At 35.6% G+C, this 20677-nt stretch overlaps 1 protein-coding gene and 1 long non-coding RNA gene across 7 annotated transcripts in view; one reads left to right on the top strand and one right to left on the bottom strand.

Annotated features, from left to right (window-relative positions):
- GRIA4 (glutamate ionotropic receptor AMPA type subunit 4) overlaps nt 1-20677 on the bottom strand; it is a 392211-nt gene that overhangs the window by 201016 nt on the left and 170518 nt on the right. The window lies entirely within an intron of this gene.
- LOC102491295 (uncharacterized) overlaps nt 11663-20677 on the top strand; it is an 11781-nt gene continuing 2766 nt past the window's right edge. Inside the window, exons 1-2 of the long non-coding RNA XR_334900.1 lie at nt 11663-12790; nt 19812-19901. This is a non-coding gene — a long non-coding RNA (uncharacterized LOC102491295). The remainder of the gene's footprint in view (nt 12791-19811; nt 19902-20677) is intronic.

The raw sequence follows: 20677 nt of genomic DNA, 5'->3' as shown, positions 1-20677 counted from the left end.
AATTTTGAACATGCACACATGCCTTGCGGGTTCTTTATAACACTGAGCAAGGATTTGAACTGAAGTTGGTCATGTGGGATCTGACTCCCTTAAACACTAGGCCATGAGACTGGTCCTATGTTTTTTTCTTTTTGAAGTTATTTTCCTTTGTTTTTATTATTTCTTCCTCTACATACCACTTGGGCATTTGGGAGATTTTGACTGATTCAAAGCTTATTGGAGACTTATAGTTCATATTTTTCCTTTTAGCCAGCAGTTACTATTGAGTAGGCTATTTTACTAGATCATAGGTGATCTCTTTATTTCTATTTTCTATTCCCTGATCAATGTTTTTACAGATGAGTCATATTAATTAATTAATATAGTTTGTATAACTGTAGTCTGATTTCTTATTAGGTTACTTACTTTCAAATATCACATAACAAGATCAGCAGTACAGAAATGGAATGAAGAAAATCCAGCTTAAAATAACCAATAGAACAAATGTTAAGGGACCAGCAGTTAGCGTAATGGCTATGTCGCTAAACTCCCATGTAGTCGACCGCGGTTCGAGTCCTGGACCCGGTGGCTTAAACTCACGCCGGGTGTGTGTGCGTGCGTGCCCAAGATCCCAAGAGGAGAATGGAGGAGAAGGGATTGCGGTGTGGCCATCCCCCCTGGGGGGTGATTTCTTGCTTTCTGTCTCTCTGTTTTTCTGGTGAGTTCATGCGCCCTATAGCAAAAACCTCTCAAAAAAAAAAAAAAAAAAAAAAAAAAAAGAACAAATGTTAACTTAAAATTTTACTAGCAAACAAATTCTCAATTCATTAAAAAATTGTTTCAAATTATGAAATTCTGTGTCTGAGAGGGTATAGTCTCTGAGATTGGTTGCTTTTATTTATGTGAAAGCAGAGTGTCTCTAAACTATATTTTTCTATTCTATATGCACATGTATCAAGTGTTCTTTTTATTTTCCCCTAGCAATATCATTTTTATGTTCTTGGAAAAAGGCAAACTGCTGTGTTCTAGCCATTTAATTGAAAATACCTTTGCAATGAACTTCACATCGAATACATTTCCCCAGTGTTTTCATATAGGAATAGTTTTCAAGTAAAGCATACTTTCCACCATTCAAAAAGAGAACGGTTACAAAAAATAAGGTCCATTAGTTTACCACCAGCTATTATTATGCTCTCAGGATTTTAAAATTGTGCAATCACCCACATTATTATTTTTTTTTTTTACTTTTGTAATAGTTTCTCCCTTCATTCCAATCAGCTATCATTAGCTATGACTTATTTACCCTCCTGCCATCTTTAACAATCCTACCGAGGCCTCCTCATATCTTCTATCATTTTTCTGCGCAAGAGTACACAAATTAAGCAGAATTAATTGTATCAGTTTTTCAATATAAGTTACAGTTTATAAAAAATCTGTGAAGAAGGGAATTCTGCTTTTGCTTCTCTACATTGGAAATGTGTCATTTCCTGAGGATAGTGTGTTTGTGCATTTGAGTAAAAGGAAAGCAAGAACATTTGCAGTTTATAAGGTTATGTTTATTTGCTAGAGAAAACCAAAGTTAGTTTCAACTCATAATATGCCTCTAATAATGAGGTTTGTATTCTTCAAAGGCCAGGTGAATGCTTCTTCAAAGGCTAAGTGAAATTTATTAGAAGAGGTTATATCACATAAATCTATTAAGACATTTAGTTAACATTTCCTAAGGGTACACTTGATTACTAGTCTGTACCATAAATAAACATAATATCAAGCATAGGTAAGTAATAACACATTCTGCAATAAAATTTTAATCCTATACTTGGCAAATGAACAGGTTTACTAATCTCTATGCCTACATTCCTCATTCCCCTCATCTTTAAATCCCCCCCCCCTTTTTTTTTCCAAACTAAGAAAGGTCAAATTGAGTTATTCTCAATTGTAAAACCTTCCACATATTAATAACTATAACTCTTTCACTTCTTTTGGTATAGCACCAATTAGAGTCACATATTTATGCCATTATCAACTGTTTTGAAAGCCTACTTTGAGGCTGAGGCCACATTTTCTACATTTTTTGAAGCCCCAAGCAAAGCTCATTAGGAGCTCATGAAATGTTTCTTATCTGGAAGATACACAATGTGTGTTGCTTAACTAATTAAAAACGGAATTATGATGGAAAGAGTACTTCAATTTACTTAGCTGTTCATGAACATTGATCTAAAATATTGCTCAGAAGAGCCTATTGATTTAATTACTTCAATTATGCCATAATGCAGTTAAAACAAATAATTAACTTTTCAGTGTAATTTAATCGTCACATTAACATGTATAATAAATAACATTTGTTTCACTTTATGAAGCATAATATCACTCATAAGACTCTAATATATATAAAATATTGCAACATATAGCTACTCCTATATTCATGGAAGATGTATTTATTTATACAGGAGGACATAAATTTATCACCGGCCAAAAAATATAAAGACTTCATAATGGCAAACAATCTAAGGTATTCTAGCCTCGATCCTCCTTCTCTGTAATATAAAACTAATATCTCAAATATATAAAGCTAGTTTATTTTCATAAACTATAAAATATTTTTATAAATATTCTATGCTAAGGATACATTTATAACACATGAACACACACTCACTTGTTTCATTAGTAAGACAGAGAGAGAGAGAGAGAGGAAGAGAGTGAGATAGAGAGATAATACCCCCAAGAGAGGCTCAATGCCCCATTTGTCCCCAGCTGTAGCTAGCCCTGGACCACAGGCACATGTAAGCTCGGAAGTCTCTAGATGCAAAACTGGGATCTTCCCATGTGGATCAGCTCACAGAGCTTGCATTTTATTGCCATACCACTGCCTGGGCCCCCAACAAATGGCATTAAAGCACAAGGAGACATATCTATTTTTTCTGTGACTTGGTAGATGGCTTTATCGTTTATCTGGAAGGCCTTGACTGAAAATTTCAGATGTTAATCAATGTGATGTAAGGCCACATGATAGACCATGTGTACACTCATGCAGAAATGAGAGAAGCAAGTACCCTTCGCAGGAGGACTGAGGAGGGGGAGTCTGGCCAGATCCTTGAAGGATACTTGGTTCTCACTCTCATTTTCACATGAGTGTACACATGCTCTATTGTGAATAAGGAAATAATTTTAAACAATAAAATGAAATATACTCAATTAAATTCTGTAGTGAATACTACGGAGATCTTCATATGTGTCTGTGCATGTGTGTGCATGCATGTACTGTGTTACAGCATTACATAATATCTATTTATATATTTAATATAGTTAGAAGCCTAATCTGAATTAATGAAATATAATTATCAATTATCTACTTTGAGAAAAGAAAGTAAAAAAATGTTGAATTTTTAATGATAGAATCTTTGTAAGCAATTAACTTACAGGATATATTTTAGCTAGTAACATTGTATTCAATATCCTCGTAAAGAAAAACAAACCTGGTAAAAATTAAAGAAATACTCAAGTTTGTGTATGCAAGAATTTCTGATTGAATCAATGAATAAACCAAATCTTTTTTTAAAAAAATAACTCAATTGTTAAATGGAAAACAATTTTTTACCTATTATAATAGGCTAAATATTATATATTAAAAGTTTTAAAAAATTATCTTTCTGATAGGTGTGGCTGTATCTTAAAAGATTTTCTTCATTTTGTTCTCGGAGTTCAGTTAGTTACTACTTTCTGCAATTTGACAGCTGGAGTTACTGAAGAGGTCATTGAACCAATGGCTTGGATTTTATTTATTAAAGTATGCCCACACATCTTCATTTTGTGAGCACATAGCTATCTAGCTGGTTCTAAGTCTGAGATTGACTCAGCTCTTAGGTAGGAATGATTAGGAGAAGCTGTATTTCAGAATCTCCTTGGCCAGCACTATCTGTCTGACTCTGCTTTTGGCATTCAACCGATAGAGAATTCTTGCTCTTGAACCCGAGCCTCCATCTGACTAATCTGACTAATTTACGTTCTTGTGCTCCATTCTCCCACTGCCAGCCTCTGGATCCCAAACGTCCTGGGTTTGTAAGTTTGTTTTGGGTCATTTACTAAACTGATGAATCTCCTTGATGTGGCGCATCTGCCCATCTGGACCCAGGCAGGCCGCCTGCCCATGGGCCTTTGTTAATTCATCCCCTACTTGGATCTCCACTCTTGTCTGCCTTGTTCTGCTGGAATGCTGGCCTTTTCTGCAACTTTGTCTTATGATCCTGCTATTCTGCCTGCCTTTTCCTTTGGGAGCCATTTCTGGGTATCATATTCATTTCAGTTAGATAGCACGAAAATTTAACTGAGCATCTCTGGTAATCAGAAACACAACATCTAGTAAGGTACTCAATACTGTTTTCATTACAACACTTACTATTAAGAAAGCACTTTCTTATTTTGAGTGAAAAATTAACTTCTCTATAGTTTTTTCCCTGCTTTGACCTCACCAACAATGAACACAGTGCTTGTACATTTTAGATAATAAATGTTGGTGGTTCCTATTTATAAACTCAAGTTTTTAAATGGAAAGGTTATCCTCCCTATAAAGAATAATATAATGTAAGCAAAAATATGATTGTACTTCCAATATTAATAGAACTCATTTATTCTGAGTTAGAGAACTCTGCTTTTATTTCTTTAAGTCTTCTTTCTTAGTTTTTCTTTAAAAAGTAGTAATTATTGTGGTTAAATGTATTACATTCTAAATTTCCCTGTTAAAATGTTGATTCTCTCTGTTCTCTAATTTCTACTGAAGTAAAATGAAAATGCATATAATGTACTTTCCTGCAAATTTATTTTAATGTATATTGTCCTGGAATTCATTGAGACTTAAAATTCAATATTGTAATCTATTTTTCTGTATTAATTACACATTCCTAAATTTGATTCATTCTTTTAAATATTAAATATTTATGCATTTCTACAAATGTATGCATGTTTCTTCCTCTTTTTCTCTCTTAGTTTTAAGAAATAAGATCTATGTTTTTCTAAATCCTTGTTTCATTCCTAATTTCATTCCACGACATTTCTATTCTGAGATTTTTCTTTACTAAATAGTTAAATTTTATTAGGTTTTATACTAGGAAAATTAAGATTTTTGTTACTGTTTATTCCATGCCATAATTAATTAAACTTGATTTTAATTAATTTAGGTTCTAGATTGATTACCTATATATATATATATATATATATATAATATATTCTATCATAAATCAAAAATAAGAAGATCATTTATGACAGCAAACTTTGTTAATTTATTCATCTAGATTTTAGAATACATTATGAAGTAATTTTAAAAAATTAAGACATTTTAAGGAAGCAGAAATAATTAGTGCCTTAGAAAATACTTGCATGGCAAAAATTTTTAAAGGAATATTGGACAGGTTGCTTGCTTTGGAGATAAAAAATGTAATTTAGGAATACATATTCAGAAAACATTAATTATTTTAATTCATTAGCACATCTAAATAAATATCTGAAAGCATTTATTCTTAATATTGAATCTATATTAATGTCTATATACTCCTGTTTGCAAACAACCTTTCTTTACTAATTCAAATTCGAGATCATCTGAAATATCCACACTCACTATTTCAAGACATATATACCTTGATAAATTATTGGTAGTCTTCACAGCCACATTTTTTAGCTAAGTATTATCTTCCTCATTCTAATAATAAGGAAGGTAAGGCTCAGAAAGTATAAATAACTTGCCCAAAGTTTCAGATAGTAAATGGCGGTTCGTATCTGACTCTTTCAGTTTTGTAACTATCTCTTTTCCAGTGACACTCATTTGGGTCTTCCCAAATTATTTTAACCAGACCTTTTGCTCTCTCTAGCTTAATGCTTGCCCCTCACTAAATTAATTTTCTCCAGAGTTAGTTGAAAACTCTGTTTTTAAAACTAAAATAACTTTTCATTGTCCTAACAATAAAGTGTAGCTTTTCTGAGTCTTATCTTCCTTGACCTTAGGTGATTGCTTCAACTTCATCTCTGTCTTCAAAATATCCACCTCCTCCACTTCCCAATTCATACTTTGGTTCCTTTAATAATGAACTTCCTACGGTTCCTTGAATATATCAAATACCCCCACTATGTTTTAGGGGAAGTCTAAGTCTGACTTCTCTAGGAACCTCTATGAGATCACCCCACTCTTCCCCTATGTATGTGTGGTGACAGCACCCCATTCTTCCCCAATCAGTGCACTTCTCACATCACTGAATAACATTCACTCCTTTAATTAATTTCTTTTCTCCTCCTAGATTGTATTTCTTAACAATTTCTGGTATCATGAACCTGTTTAGAATTCTGGTGAGATCTGTAGTTCTCTTCTCAGAACAATGCTTTTAAATGCATAAAATAAATTATGTAAGACTACAAAAGAAACCAGATATATTGAAATTCAGTTTCAAAGTATTAAAAACTGAATTTATGATATCATAAAATACTTGCTTTATTAATGTATTAAATAGTAAAACCTAATGGCACATCAACAACAAACAAAAATCACGATGAGCAAAAATGATATTTTCAGATATCTTTAACACTGCAATGCAATATGAAGTTATCTTTGATTTTCCATGCCTGATAAAGTAACAGGTACTGCTAATACTTCTGTGTCTTGCAGTCATCAGTCATAATTTAATTTCATGCTAATATAATTCAGGTGGCTTTTTTTTTTTTTTCTGTGCAAGTTTACAACTCTCTTTCTCCCAATCTAGGTTAAATCCGTGTATAAGAGTGTCAGCTCCACAGGACAGTTACAAATCTATTCTTCTTTATCACTAAATCGCTGCTTATTACTATATAACCATATAACCTTAGGTATAATCAGTTCCTGTTCTAAATGCTGGAGTCAGAGCTCTGAGTAAGCCAAAAACCTGTATCACAGGGCTTTCAATTCAGTAAGAGAGAACAGCAGTTCCTCATACACCACAGACAATTGTTTATGAACGCGAATCTTCCCCTTTTGCAGTCTTCTAAGATTAATAATGAATCTTCCTCTTTTGCTGTCTTCTGAAATTAATAAGTGCCTACAATCACTTACTATACTAGCTTTAAATCAGGTATTAAAATTTTGAATTAATTGGCTGACAGAGATCATTTTAAAAATTGAGTGATCATTATTACCCTTTAGAATAGACATTGACTACATAGCTGTTGACTACATTTAGGGCTCTGATAAAAACAATTACGGTTCCAACATCTCTGTGTCCTTGAGCACACAACACTTCCTTCTTTGAGCGCTTACTGCTCCTGGTTAAGTAATAGCTTTTCAAGACTGAGATATCATTTATCTGGAAAGAGTTCTCTCCATTCTTCCCCACACAACTTCACCATTCAGGCTAGGAATCTTTCTTTGGTGTTCAACTAGCACGTAGCACATATCTCTGTTTTTTTGAGACTGATAGACAAAAATGAAATTTCCTACCTGTGATTTATAGCCTCATTTTCCTTCCCTTAAACTCCTTGAGCCAGTGTCTCCTTGGCCCTTAGCGAAACAGAGACATAGATCTACCCATTAAACCACTGCTTCCAATTACATAGAGGATAACCCTACAAGAGACTTTCAAATCTGAGAATATCCACTCTAGATTTATTAACAATGTTCAGAAGTCTTTTTTTTTTTTTTTTCCTTTTTTGCTATAGGGTGTGTGCACTCACAGGAGACAGAGACAAAAAGTGAGAAATCAGCCTCCCAGGAGAATGGCCATGCCACATCCCTTCTACTCCATTCTCCTCTTGGGATTTTGGGCATACATACACACGTGCCCTATGTGCTTCAAGCCTCTAAAACTGGGACTTGAACCATGGTTGACTATACAGAAGTGCATTGATGTAACCATTATGCCATCTGCTGGTCCCCAAAAGTCAATTTTAAGAGATGTAGCAGATTCCTACATTTTGGAACTTTCTAACCCCTTTAGAAAGTGACATTACAATGCACTTTTTAAGCTCCCAATTGTGGGATTCGATGGAACTATTTCTAAATAGAGCTGAGGGACTGTGTCTTGATGTGTTGATCCCAGCACACAACCGTGTTATCCTCTTCCTCTATTTCTCCATAGGAAAGTGTTAGAACAGGGTCTGTGTGGTATCCTTGTCACTTTCTAGGTCTTTAAATGGAAGGGCCATGGCACAGACAGGTACACACTCAAGAGACTTGCTGGACTATTCACATCTGCTTCGTCTGACGGAGGACCCCCAGGGAGTACTAGCCCAGTCTTATTTATAACTCTAGGAGTTATTATAGTACCCAGCATATGGTAGTTTTCTATAAATGTTTTTTGAATGGAACCAAAGTGTTTTAATGAAGTTATGAGATTTACTCTCCTGCTGGCACAAGAACCCATTAAAAGATGTACTTCTACTTAACTAAGACAATAAAGGGAAACTTTGATATGACTTTGAGTATACTGTCTAAAGTCTTAGCAACTCCATTTCTGAGTAAACAGTGGGGCTAATAAACTGCCTATCTTTTCATGTTGGACAAACGCTGGTTGGTAAACAGGCATAGACCAGACCAAGTGCCAAGATACAACATTTAATATTCATCTAGTGTTTATCTCATCTTCTAGATGCAACCCACTTGAAGGCAGCATTTTAACCCATTAAATCATATTTATTGAACTGAACACTTCAAATAAATTTTATTAAAAGTTAAAATTAAATCTACAGATCCAAGAGTAATAGATACAACTGCTATTCATTATCTGTACTATTGTTTTCCATGGTTTCAGTTACCTATAGTCAATCTTGGTCTGGAAATATTATATGGAAAATTCTAGAAATAAACCATTAATACATTTTAAGTCACATTTGCTCTGAGTATCAGCATGAGTTTGTGCCAGCTGCTCTATCCTGCCTAGGACACGAAATAATCCTTTGTCTAGGGTCTTCCCACTGTATAATACACACTACCCACCTGTTAGTCACTTTAAGTAGCTTTCTGGATTATCAGATTGGTTTCTTAGTGCCTGCTTCCATGTAACCCTAATTTTACTTAATAATGCTCTCCAACACAGGAGTAGTGATGATGGCACATTATTATAATTTTTCTATTTTATTGCTAATTATTGTTGTTAATTCTTACCGTCCCTAAGTTATGAATAATGTGTGGGTATGCAGAGGAAAAACATAGACTAAACAGAGTCCAGTACTACTGGCAGTTTTAAACATCCACTGGGGATTTTGGAATGCATCTTCCATATATAAGGGGGGATTCTATATAGCCATTAAGAGGCTTTCCTCTTATTGATAATTATTAGAAGAAATAATATAATATCTTCAGGTGTGATGTAAATATGGGGAGTATTAAAAAATTATGAAAAATGCACTATTTATAAAAATAAATTATGCATGTATTTACAAATTTTTGCACCAAATAAACTCATACTTTAATTACATTTTCCACAAACTTTTTGAAGTCTCCTCATGCATGTTGTTAATTTAAAAACTTCACATCTCCAATACATAAATAATACCCACAAAATTTTACAGGATACTTGGAACCTGTATCAGTTATTATTAAGAGTTTTATTAGTTTTCCACATCAAAAGGACAAACTTTATTCTTGACAAGATAACTCCAGAAGGAATTATGATTTTTACAAAATAAATATTGAAAAATTTAAATCGTAAGATATAAGGATTTTCTTTTCACTACAATCATCAAAAATTTTTCCTCTCATGGACCAGCAGTTGGCAAAATGGCCATGTCACTGGACTCCCATGTAGTCGACCACAGTTTGAGTCCCAGACCCAATAGCTTAAACTCATACCAGGCGTGTGTGCATGTGTGAGTATGTGCCCAGGATCCTGAGAGGAGAATGGAGGAGAAGGGATTGTGGTGTGGCCATCCCCCTTGGGGGGTGATTTCTCACTTTCTGTCTCTCTGTTTTTCTCTGTCTTTCTGGTGAGCGCAAAAACCTCTCCAAAATAAATAAATAAATATATAAATAAATATTTTTTTTTCCTCTCAGAGGAACTCTTTTATATAAACTCAGACAAAATAAATTGCAAATTTATCTATGGCCTCCCCTCTTACAAAGTACTTTTTATATGAGAATATACTTAAAATGTTTTTAAAATCAGTTAAATTATAGCTCTTGATGTTGGTTTATTTCTTGTATTTTATGTCATTTACATCATATTCCAAAACTTCATATTGACTTTTATCCTCTAAACCAAATGGTTATCTGAAGTTCAATATTATTTTATTTCTGCTTTTCATATGAAAATAACCTAGTATGATTTTACTCTTTGGCATTTCTGAAACATTTTTCCTAATGCTTTCAATACGTGACATTTATAGAAAATATTTTAGGCCTGTCAGATGGTATGGGTGGGGTGCTCTGCTCTCTAATGCTGTACAATAAGAGGCCTGGTTCAGATTCCAGGTTAACTTGGACACATCAGGCACATGTGTGATCTTGACTGGCTGGAAGACAGGAGATGTGGTGAAATCTTCCCAAGTGCCAGTCTCTTACTTCCTTTGTCTCATGAAAAAATAATAATGAAAAAAAATCATTCAGCTACTTAAGGGGAAGTGATGTTATTTCCATTTTCATTTCAGCCAACATTAGATCAGTTCTATGGAAACCAACTGACTTACAGTTATTCGTAATGAGATAAATCCTTTTTGCTAAGCTTCCATGTTTTATAACATCGATGACATTTCTCAAATCTGATTCATTTTGATATTAAATTTCTAAGGTTACCTTTGAATGGACATTCAAATGATAGCAAAATTGAAATTCCTGTGTTGTCTTTGGATACCCAGATGCATCATTCTCACATGCTCTGTGATGTCATATTCTGTACAAACTGGGCCAAGTTATACTTATAGAACAGTTCAAAGGGCCACTGAGTGGGTAATAATACTGGTAACAAGTTTTTGTGCAGATATATGTTCCAGGTATTTGAGAAGACTGGAAAAGACTAGAACTTGGTGCTTGCTCCATAGCACATTTTGTGATTGGTGAAGAGATACAATCCCTGAGAAATGAAGAACTGAGGAATGAAATGGGAACTCTTATTCTTGGCAAGGAAGACGATAACCTCACATGGATATTGCATCTGTACTATTTTAAGCCTTTACGAATGAATTTAAAAAGCAATCCTAATGTCCTCTCAAGAATGTACAGCCTTTGTTTTCTATCAACCAGCAAAGTAGACTACATTTGGGCCTACTAGTATTAATACGCATACAAATGTGTATTGCAGTTTTTCTCTTTGATCGCTGTGAAAAATATTTTTCCTTTGTGATTGTCTTTGGCTTTTAAAGCAGCACTGTAAATTTATAATTCAACTTTATTTTTTTTGTTATTGTCATCATTGGCTTGCTCAGCCCAAACTGCCTCTGCTACATCTTGTATTAAATGAGCCAACTTCAGGAAATAAAAGTCAAAAACAAACAACTCTCAGACATGATCAGCAAGAAGGCCATCTGAGCTGGAAGCTCCCTCAGCACTTTCAGAGATGGATAGGTTGAGCTCATCATCTGCTTGGTGGGAGGGCCACACTCAGGCTATTGGATCTGCTGACACAGATTCTGTGTGGTGATAAATAGAGTAGATGCCATCGATATGAAGAGGGTTTTGCAATGGACAGCCAAGTTTCTTCAGGGCAGAAAGACAAGCAAATGATCAGGTCACATAAAGAGTTAATCAGTGTATATGGCTCCACATGCAATGAACCACTATTTTAACTTGCATTTTTAGGACCTAGCTCTTCTCCTCATCTTCATTGGCTCTTGAAAAAACTTGTTTTGACACACCAAAGCATTAAATTTAAGTTGTCAGTAGTAACATGATAATTCTCTTATATCTTGCAAGCCTGTACTAAGGCCTCCATGGACTGCCACATTTTTCAATTTATAGCATTGTATCTAATGCTTTTAGTTTCCTGGCTTGAGACAGAAAGGTGAAAAAGTAATGGAAGAATGGTGCACAAGGGCATTAAGGTTATATTAGGGATGCTTCATATTTTGTTATTAATTCTCAGTGCTTGACATGGTAGTTTAAAAACCGGCAAGGGAGCATAGAGGTAGCATGTCATTTAGCAGCATGGGAGATGATAACTAAGCCCATAGATCACCTGCTCCTAGTGTCTGAAGTCAAGAGGGGCACAACTCACGTGCCTTTACTGACTGATGGGACTAAAGAGAGTTTTCAGACAAAGCTTAGTAAAAATATTTGTCCCAGAGTATTGGCACTGCATAACTAATGCGTGACACACATCAATGTGTGTTGGCTACTATAAAGGTAACAGATGTCTCTATGACAGGTTAGCAAGAAAAAAAAAAAAACCTGTATATAAACAGGTGTAAAAGAGAACGGCATAAAGAAATTTGGAAATGTTTCCTCCCAGCCTGCGGTTCTTACCAATGCAGGTGGAAGGAAAGACTGGATTATCTTCTCTTAGGTTGGAGTAGGCAGTTTTGCATGTTGAATAGCTAACAGCATTTCATAGCTGTGTGAGAGTCAAAGAAAAAAATTCCACATTTTCCTCCTCGCTTGCAGAAGCATAAAGTCCCCTTGTGTGACTCAGACTGCCTTGATCATCCATCAATGTTGCCGTCCACTCTGTTTTAAATAGGAGTGCTTCAGAAGAAGCGGCCTATTCTTCAAATTGACATTTAGGACTGTTAAGAATACCACAATGACTTCACTTAGCTTTTTTTTTGGATACTGCTTTTCTTGATCACTAAAGTCACCCTGAGCAACAATGAAATTAAAGACATTCATTTAGAGAATCTGCTTATATAAGCTTAAATTTTGCTTCAACAGGTCAGAATATTATCTTTTGTGTTTTTCTTTTAAGTCATGTCAACAGAAATAAGATAACTGAATTTAGGCTGCTAAATTTGTAATGAGCCAGGGCTGTGATTGACCCTAGTAATTTTCTAGCTGGAAAAAAACAATGAAGCTTCAAGAGCATACTCATGGTCACCGGGTAAGTCTTCATCCAGCCCAGGCTAGGCTGTTTTGCTAACAAAGCAGAATGACCAGTAGGTATACCCGCCCTGTCTCTGAACACTTCGAACATTTGTGGAAATAATGCATTTGCTTCGCATACGTAAGTCCTACGATGGGTGTTAACCTTTTCTTGATCTAGATGAATTCTGAGAAGATAAAAACCAATGAGACTTTGAGTCATCACAGTAAGTTTCCTCAGTAGTCTAAGATCTAATAAAATCCTTGCACCATTGATAAAATCTACCCTCAGTGACCTTTTTAAGGTCTCATTATACCATTTTTGTAATATTATTTTATGGACCTGCATTTCATCAAATCAAGGAATTAACATCTCAGTTTGCCTTGCAAATCTTTTATGCTTTATTGATCTTTCTTAGTTCTATCTGTAATGCTACAGGGTTTATGTTCTCTGTTTCAAAAAAAATGCTTATTTACCTTTTGGTCAGATTTTATCTTTGGAATAAGGGTAGAAGCCATTAAGTATTTTCACCTATTTCTGTGTCTCTAGAGCTGTCTAACTTCTCTTCAGTTGTCAGCAAAGTCATGGCATATTTTTCTATGCTTTTCTATGCAAAATGTGTTATAACTTTCCCGACGACACAATAATTTTGGTAATAGATGTTGAGTCCAGAGGCCTGAATCCCTTTGGCTTGAATAGTCGAACATTAATTATTCAACTTCTTAATATGATCTTCATGTCCCTACCTAGTCTTCATATAAATATATTTTATCGTAACTGTAAGATTTTTCAAGGAAAAGTTAATAGAATGTCCTTATTTCAGCATTGGTTTCTTTTTCATCCCACCACTCCTGGAGATATTATTTAATAAATGAAAGCTTTTTCCCCCTACTATTTATTTGCTTGGATATTTGAAGCTGCTTACTGAGGTTAACAATGATATGGTTGCAGAATGTTTTAATTTGCTTAGTTTAAGAACTGTCACATAGGGTTTAATGGTTGGTTTAGAAGGTTGGAAAGTCATTTTGTAATACAGCATATAGCAAAAAGTGAATATGTGGGAGATGTCATTCAGTTTCATTTTCTTGTTGAACATTATTTTATTGCCAACAGTGATATTTAGTCTTAGTCTTATGATCACAAATAGACTAATTCTATGTGCTTCATTTGCAAGAAAGAAGCTCTTATTTGTAATGGGCAATCTATTCCTCTTCACTGAAAAGAGCCTATTAGGAGCCAGCAGGTGGTGTAGTGGTTGTGGCACTGGACTCCCACATGGACAACTTTGGTTTGAGTCGTGGAATGGGTCGCTTGAAACTCAGGGTAGGGGAAGGAATTTCGGTGTGGCCAGCCTTCCTGGGGGATTGATTTCTCACTTTCTCTCTTTCTCTGAATCTCTGGCAAGTACACATACTCCATAGCAAAAATTCTCTCAAAAAAAAAAAAATGAAAGAAAGAAAGAAAAGAGCCAATTGTAAGAAACATACTCTCAGTGCTAGTACTAATACAACAAATAATAAAACAAACAACCTACAGCTAGGGGAACTGTCATGATTCATGTTTTTATTCAGGAAGTAAAGAGTACTTAAGCAACATTTTAAAATATAAATTAGTGTGATATCGGTAATACTTCTATGTTTCTCCCAGGCTTCATTAGCCCCCGTTTCTGATCTCGAAGAACAGATTTCTCTCTTACAGACTGTCCTGTGCTGTTTATAAGTTGTTTCTCATGTCTTCCATTTCTCTAAACTTTCTGACAGCAGGGACAATGTCTCGGGCTTTCTGTATGCTTCAGAGAGTCTATGCTAGCTCTACCTAAACAACCGAGCTTTCAGTACTTTTGATTGGGGAAAAATAATCATTGTTGCTCATTTATATTTTAAAGGCTCAAATTTACATTATAAATGTTCATATAATACCTTATTAATTTCTTTGCATATGAGTTTATCAATGTCAAATCCCTTCAGACACAGAAAAATAGCTTTTAACAGTTCTGGAATTGAACTGAGATCAGTATTTAATGAACTATCTTCATCTTGGTCTACCAGTCTCTGGCTTAAAGTCTATCTGTTCCTTTCCAGAACAGCAGTAGTGGAAACCATGGTAAAGTTTAAAATGTACACTCGAGAAAATAGTGCTTTTCAGCTGTTTTCTAAGAAGCAGGGAGAGGCAGAAAGCAATGCCTCTATCTCCATGGGGGTGAATGTGGCTCCCATAGCTTTCTGTTTACCTCCTCACTGAAGGAAATTTCTCTTTGCTGTGGGAGCCCATTTCTCTCTTTCTCAAAGTCCAAGAAGCACCATAACAGCATGTTTACAGTCTAATTCGCAGTGGAATTGCTAGCGGTTCAATTAAAACTGCTGTTTTGTAGATTAAAGATTCTAACAGAGTTTCTCCTGCAGAGCAATAGCAACAATACCTTAAGCTTACCTTACAAAAAGAGGAAAAAAATGCCAACAACAGAACATTTAACAAAATTCCTTTCCTGGGGGTCAGGGATCCCTCCCCCCCCCATTGAATTAGAAAAGAAAGATTATAGTATGTGCTATGTTGTATTTGTCTTTTAATCCCACACAAATCTAGCACGCTACAAGATACAACATCAGCACATGTCAATTTTGGGTTAAATGAAAGAATGATTATACTACAATTTCAGATTTTGGTAAGTGTGGTGTTACCTGAAAAATCCAAATGAGAATTTTAAGAATGATAAAGCTAAATGTTTCACAAATCAATAATATATTGATTGGGCTGGCCCTGGAGCCCAGTACTGTGCAGAGGAAGGTGGAACCCACATGGCCAACTGAGGGTTCACATTCCAGCCTGTGAGTATCTACGATCCTGTTGGAATTGGGAATTAAAAGAAAAAGGATGGAGGCACGATTATGCCCTACTGGCTGGTTCTCTGTCTTGAACATGCATGTGAGCACAGCTCTATGGCACTAATAATAGTAACAGTAATAATAATAATTATTATATATTAGGCCATAAAATCAATATTGCTCAAATAATTCAATTTTAAGTTTATTATTAATCAGTAAAACCTAAAAAGAAATAACTTATTGACTCAACTGCATCATGACTTGAGATAAATGTAATAAAAGAATCAACACAACAATGTAATCCTGAGTCATGATGGAAGCCTAGATATTTTACAAAACTTTGTGGTAAACTGCTGGTCGGCATTTCTTTTTGCTTTAATTATTAGATTTTAGTATCACGGTGAAATGAGTCTATCAGAGATGTTAATTATAAGATGCCAAATATGATATGGGTAACATTTTTTGTCATATAGCCTTAAAGATCAGCATGAGTTGGCTAATGTAAGTGTCCCATGGGTAGACCATAATTTGAAACACACTTAAAGTTCAAGATATATCAACACATCCCTAGTTCAAGCATTAGGAAGGTCTAATGGTGATTATTAGTCATGACTTCACAGGAAAACAATTGATTTCCTTTTGGTGCTTTATAGAAATCTATTTGATATTGGAAAGAAAATATATTTCCTTTTAGATGAAAATAATTGATCAGTCTAACAGCAAGAAAACAACAAATATGCATATTTATATGTATGTGCAAAACACTTTCAATACATATTGGTAAATTTTACATTTATTTCTTGTATCAAATAAATAAATATTGAACTTATAATTAAAGAAACTAAATTTCATAGACTGCCTGCTTTTCCCAATTATCTGAGCCCCAATGTCTTTCAGAGCACACCAGCAAGAGCCAGGGCTTTGGTGGCACACTCCCTCAGTGTGAATTCTAGCATAAGTATGTGTTGGAGGGTTAAACTAATTAAACAGAGTATTTAACATTTAAACAGTAGCTAGAATAGTGTATAGACTCAATACATGTTAGACTTTATTATTACTACTTCAATTTTTCTCAAACCCTGATATTCAAAATCGTCTAGTATATCTAACACTATGGAGTATAGTGTCTCACCCCATACCAATTGCACCTGAATCTTTAGTCTGAAAATCATTGCTGTACTTTTTTCCTTTTTTCTTTGTGCCAGAAGGCATGTGCAGTCACTACAGAGAGAAAGGAAGAGAGAGAAGGCTTGAGAGAAATGTAATAAAAGAGTCAATATGATCATGTGATCCTAAGAGTCATAATAGGGCTTAGATAGTTTACAAAACATGAGGCAAAGTTCCACCACAATCCCTTTCCCATTGCTCCATTCCGTTAGGATTTGGGGCACACACACACACATCCAGAGTATGTTTGTTTTTTGTTTTTGTTTTTCTTTTAAAGAGATTTTTGCCATTGTGTGTGTGTGTGTTCACTGAAGAGACAGCATGAAATCACTTCCTAGAGGGGATGGCCATGCCACAACTGCTTCTCCTCTATTTTCTTCTCAGGATTTTGGGCACACATGCACATGTACCCAGCGTGAGTTTCAGCCATGAGGTCTGGGACTTGAACCACAAGCCAACCTTGTGGGAGTCCGGTGCATTAAGCACTACACCATCTGCTGGCTCCATGGACAATTTATTTTTCAAATCACAGGGATTCAGACTGGTTGGCCATGTGGGATCTTCTCCTTAACCACTAAGCAACAGGGCTAGCCCCACTGCCGTACCCCTTCTAATAAATTATGTTGACTTTTTATTAATATTATTTTGTCATTGCAAAAGAGATTACATTTTTGGGGCCAACAGGTGGCGTGGCAATTATGGCAATGACTCCCACATGACTGACTGCAATTCGAACCTGGTGGCTTGCTTTCCTATTTTATTCCTCTCTGGTGAGCACCTGTGCCCTATAGTGAACAAAAATAAATAAAATAAATGATTCCTTAAAAAAAAAAAAAAGAGGCTATGTTTTCATAGGTCCTTTTTTTAACACCACATAACTTAATATGTCAGCAAGTCAAGGAGGATGGTATGGTTAGAGTTTAGAATGCAGAAAATCACTGTAACATTTAAACCTTGCATAGTTTACTTTTGGAAAACTGATCTTGATTTGGGATACAACAGAAAATATTATCTGTACAAAAAAAAGAATAAAAGATTCAAAGAAGCCTAAGTCCATCCACTCTTACTAAAAATCGTTATTTTACTCCATATCTCTCGTCCACTCGACACATAGTGAGTAAATGCCTGCACTGGCCCAGCACGGTACGGACTACCAGGACTGTAAAGGGGAGAAAGGCTCAACTCTTGCACTCATGGTATTTCAACAGAGAGTTGTTCATATTCTAGAATGAATTTTAAATGAAATATTTTATTAACAAAAGTGAATGTTGAATAGCTATTGATCAAATCTGTACGGAAAGTATAGAAAAACTGAGGTGTCTGTAGGAAAGGCTTTCAAAAGTCTTCCAAGTTAATCCCAAGAGATTACAAGGACACCAAACTGTACTACAATTAATTTTCCAAAACAATGTAAGAATACATTTCTGGGATATAGTAGTTAAAGATAACTATAACTTATACAGTGCTCATGATAACTCAGGTGATGGGTGAAGCAATTTTTACAGATGGACTCAATGTTCCAAAGCAATTCTATGAGAAAGGTAATACCGTTATGCCCATCTGACCTGGGAGGGACGAAGCAATTTAAGGCCACAGAGTTACAAGGGGTAGAGGCAGCATGTAAACCTAGTCAAGCCTGCACTGAAGTCTCCTGTGCTTTAATGATTCTCCTACATTTAACTCAACACTGAAATGATCATTCTGATTCAATGCAGCTTCAGAAGTTGAGTAATGTGAAGCTAGATGCTGGCATAATTTCTCAAATTAATTCTGTCTCCTGACCTTGTAACTTCAATTATGAAATAGACTGGCAAGATTTCTACTCACATATATGTAACGTATATAGCCAGAAGTTGTTTTTATCTCTTTATATTTCAAGGTCTGCCATTTTTTTGAATAGCACAATTCATAAAATGTTTTAATACTATGTCTGAATAAAAAATATCCACTATAATTTGAAATTTCAACAATGTCAGGAAGAAACATATGGCTGATAAAGGAAGCTTTGCAGTGTTTCTGATGAGCAGCTGTTGTGGTGGATTGAATCTTTCCTTCGGATGACCGTTTAGTGAGTCTTTATACTTCTGCACTGGCATTATGCATCCTCTGAAAGGAATCCAGAATTATCCGAATGAATGGAAAGAGATCTATCTGTGTGCAATTGGATAATTCCCAGTGTAACAGCTGTGTGGGGCTAAGACTGAGAGTGACTCTGGAAATGAGATTATGTGACTTTGTGTTCCCTTCATTTTGTATTTCAACTTTTCCAAGTTTTGGGGAACTGAATACATTAAATTGTTTCTATTAGATGAGTTCAAAATGCCTTTTAGGCCACTGCAATGGCAAAGCTAATGCACATATTTTATTTTCTTCATTGACAGTTAATATACTTGGGGAAACAAAGAGACATAGTAAAAGTCATTTCTCTCTGAGTTATTTTTACTGTTGATTTTCTTCCAAGGCAGCACAGAATGATATAGGTAAAATCATAGATTTTAGTGTCAGAAGATCTCGATTTCACTTTCATCACTGAGTACAGAGGGTATAGCTGTTATTAAGCAAGACCGGTGGGCCAGATACAGAGTAGCATAGTGATAGAACTTTATGTGTATTATTTTATTGACTCTTCAGCCCTCCCTGAGGTGTAGAAAGTCAAAGGACCAGCCAGTAAGAGCTGAAGCCAGAACCCAAACCTGAGCCAGGTCTGTTTGAAACTAGTCTTTGACTTTCCCAGACACACTAGTATTGCTTTTCCTGTTTGTGAAGCACCCTGCTGAGCTTATGTGGAGGAGGAATGGCAGTTCTTGGTGTTGTCTGAAAAGGACACAAAGATGCACTTGTAATAGTGTCTAAATCCATAATTCCCCTCTTCTATTTAATTCAGTCTTTAGGTTGAGGTCGTATTTCTCAAACTTGAGAAATCACAGACACCAGGAGAGTATCTTCAAACCTCCAGAAGTCCATGGATGCTAAGGTGAGAAACATCACCTTCGAAGCTGGACCCTCTAACTTTGCTTTATGATTTGATACAGTGTAAGAGACTAAAAGTTCTCACAATAATAGAAACACTAAAATTATGTACTACGTGGTTATAAGGGGCTCCCTAATAAGCTTTTTCTACTTTTTTATTATTGAGATTGAAATGAAAATGCACATTGAAAAAGTCTGAAAAATCTTGAGCATTTCTCGGCATTAAAACTTTAAGAAATGGAATTTTGTTTCTAAGAAACTCTGTGAACCTCAAATACATACCTTGGCAGGTTGCACATTTACTCAGATCTACCCATTAAAAACTCATCACTGGGACCAGCCCATGGCATGGTAGTCAAGATGGCTGAATCCCACAGGGCTCACCACAATTTCAGTCCCGGATCTAGCAGTTTGAGGAACATGCCAGTTTGTGTGTGTGTGTGTGTGTGTGTGTGTGTGTGTGTGTCCGCGCGCGCACGCCCAAAATCCAGAAAGAAGTGATTACAGGATGGCAGTGTGATCATTCCCCATAGGGGTGGCTTCTCACTTTCCCTCTCTCTATTTCTCTCTAGCAAGCACCATGTCCTCTGGCAAAAATAAAGGGGAAAAAAGCCATCCCATCACTCGGCACCAGCAGTTGGCATAATGTCGCTGGACTCCCATGTAGTTGACTGCGGTTTGAGTCCCAGACCCGGTGGCTTAAACTCACGCTGGGTTTGTGTGTGAGTGCGTGCCCAAGATCCCAAGAGGAAAATAGAGGAGAAGGGATTGTGGTGGGGC

Source organism: Tupaia chinensis, unplaced genomic scaffold, assembly GCF_000334495.1.
Source record: "Tupaia chinensis unplaced genomic scaffold, TupChi_1.0 Scaffold000311_2, whole genome shotgun sequence".
NCBI lineage: Eukaryota > Metazoa > Chordata > Mammalia > Scandentia > Tupaiidae > Tupaia > Tupaia belangeri.
Note: the sequence above shows the minus strand (reverse complement) of the source record. Positions and strands in the feature narration are given on the sequence as shown.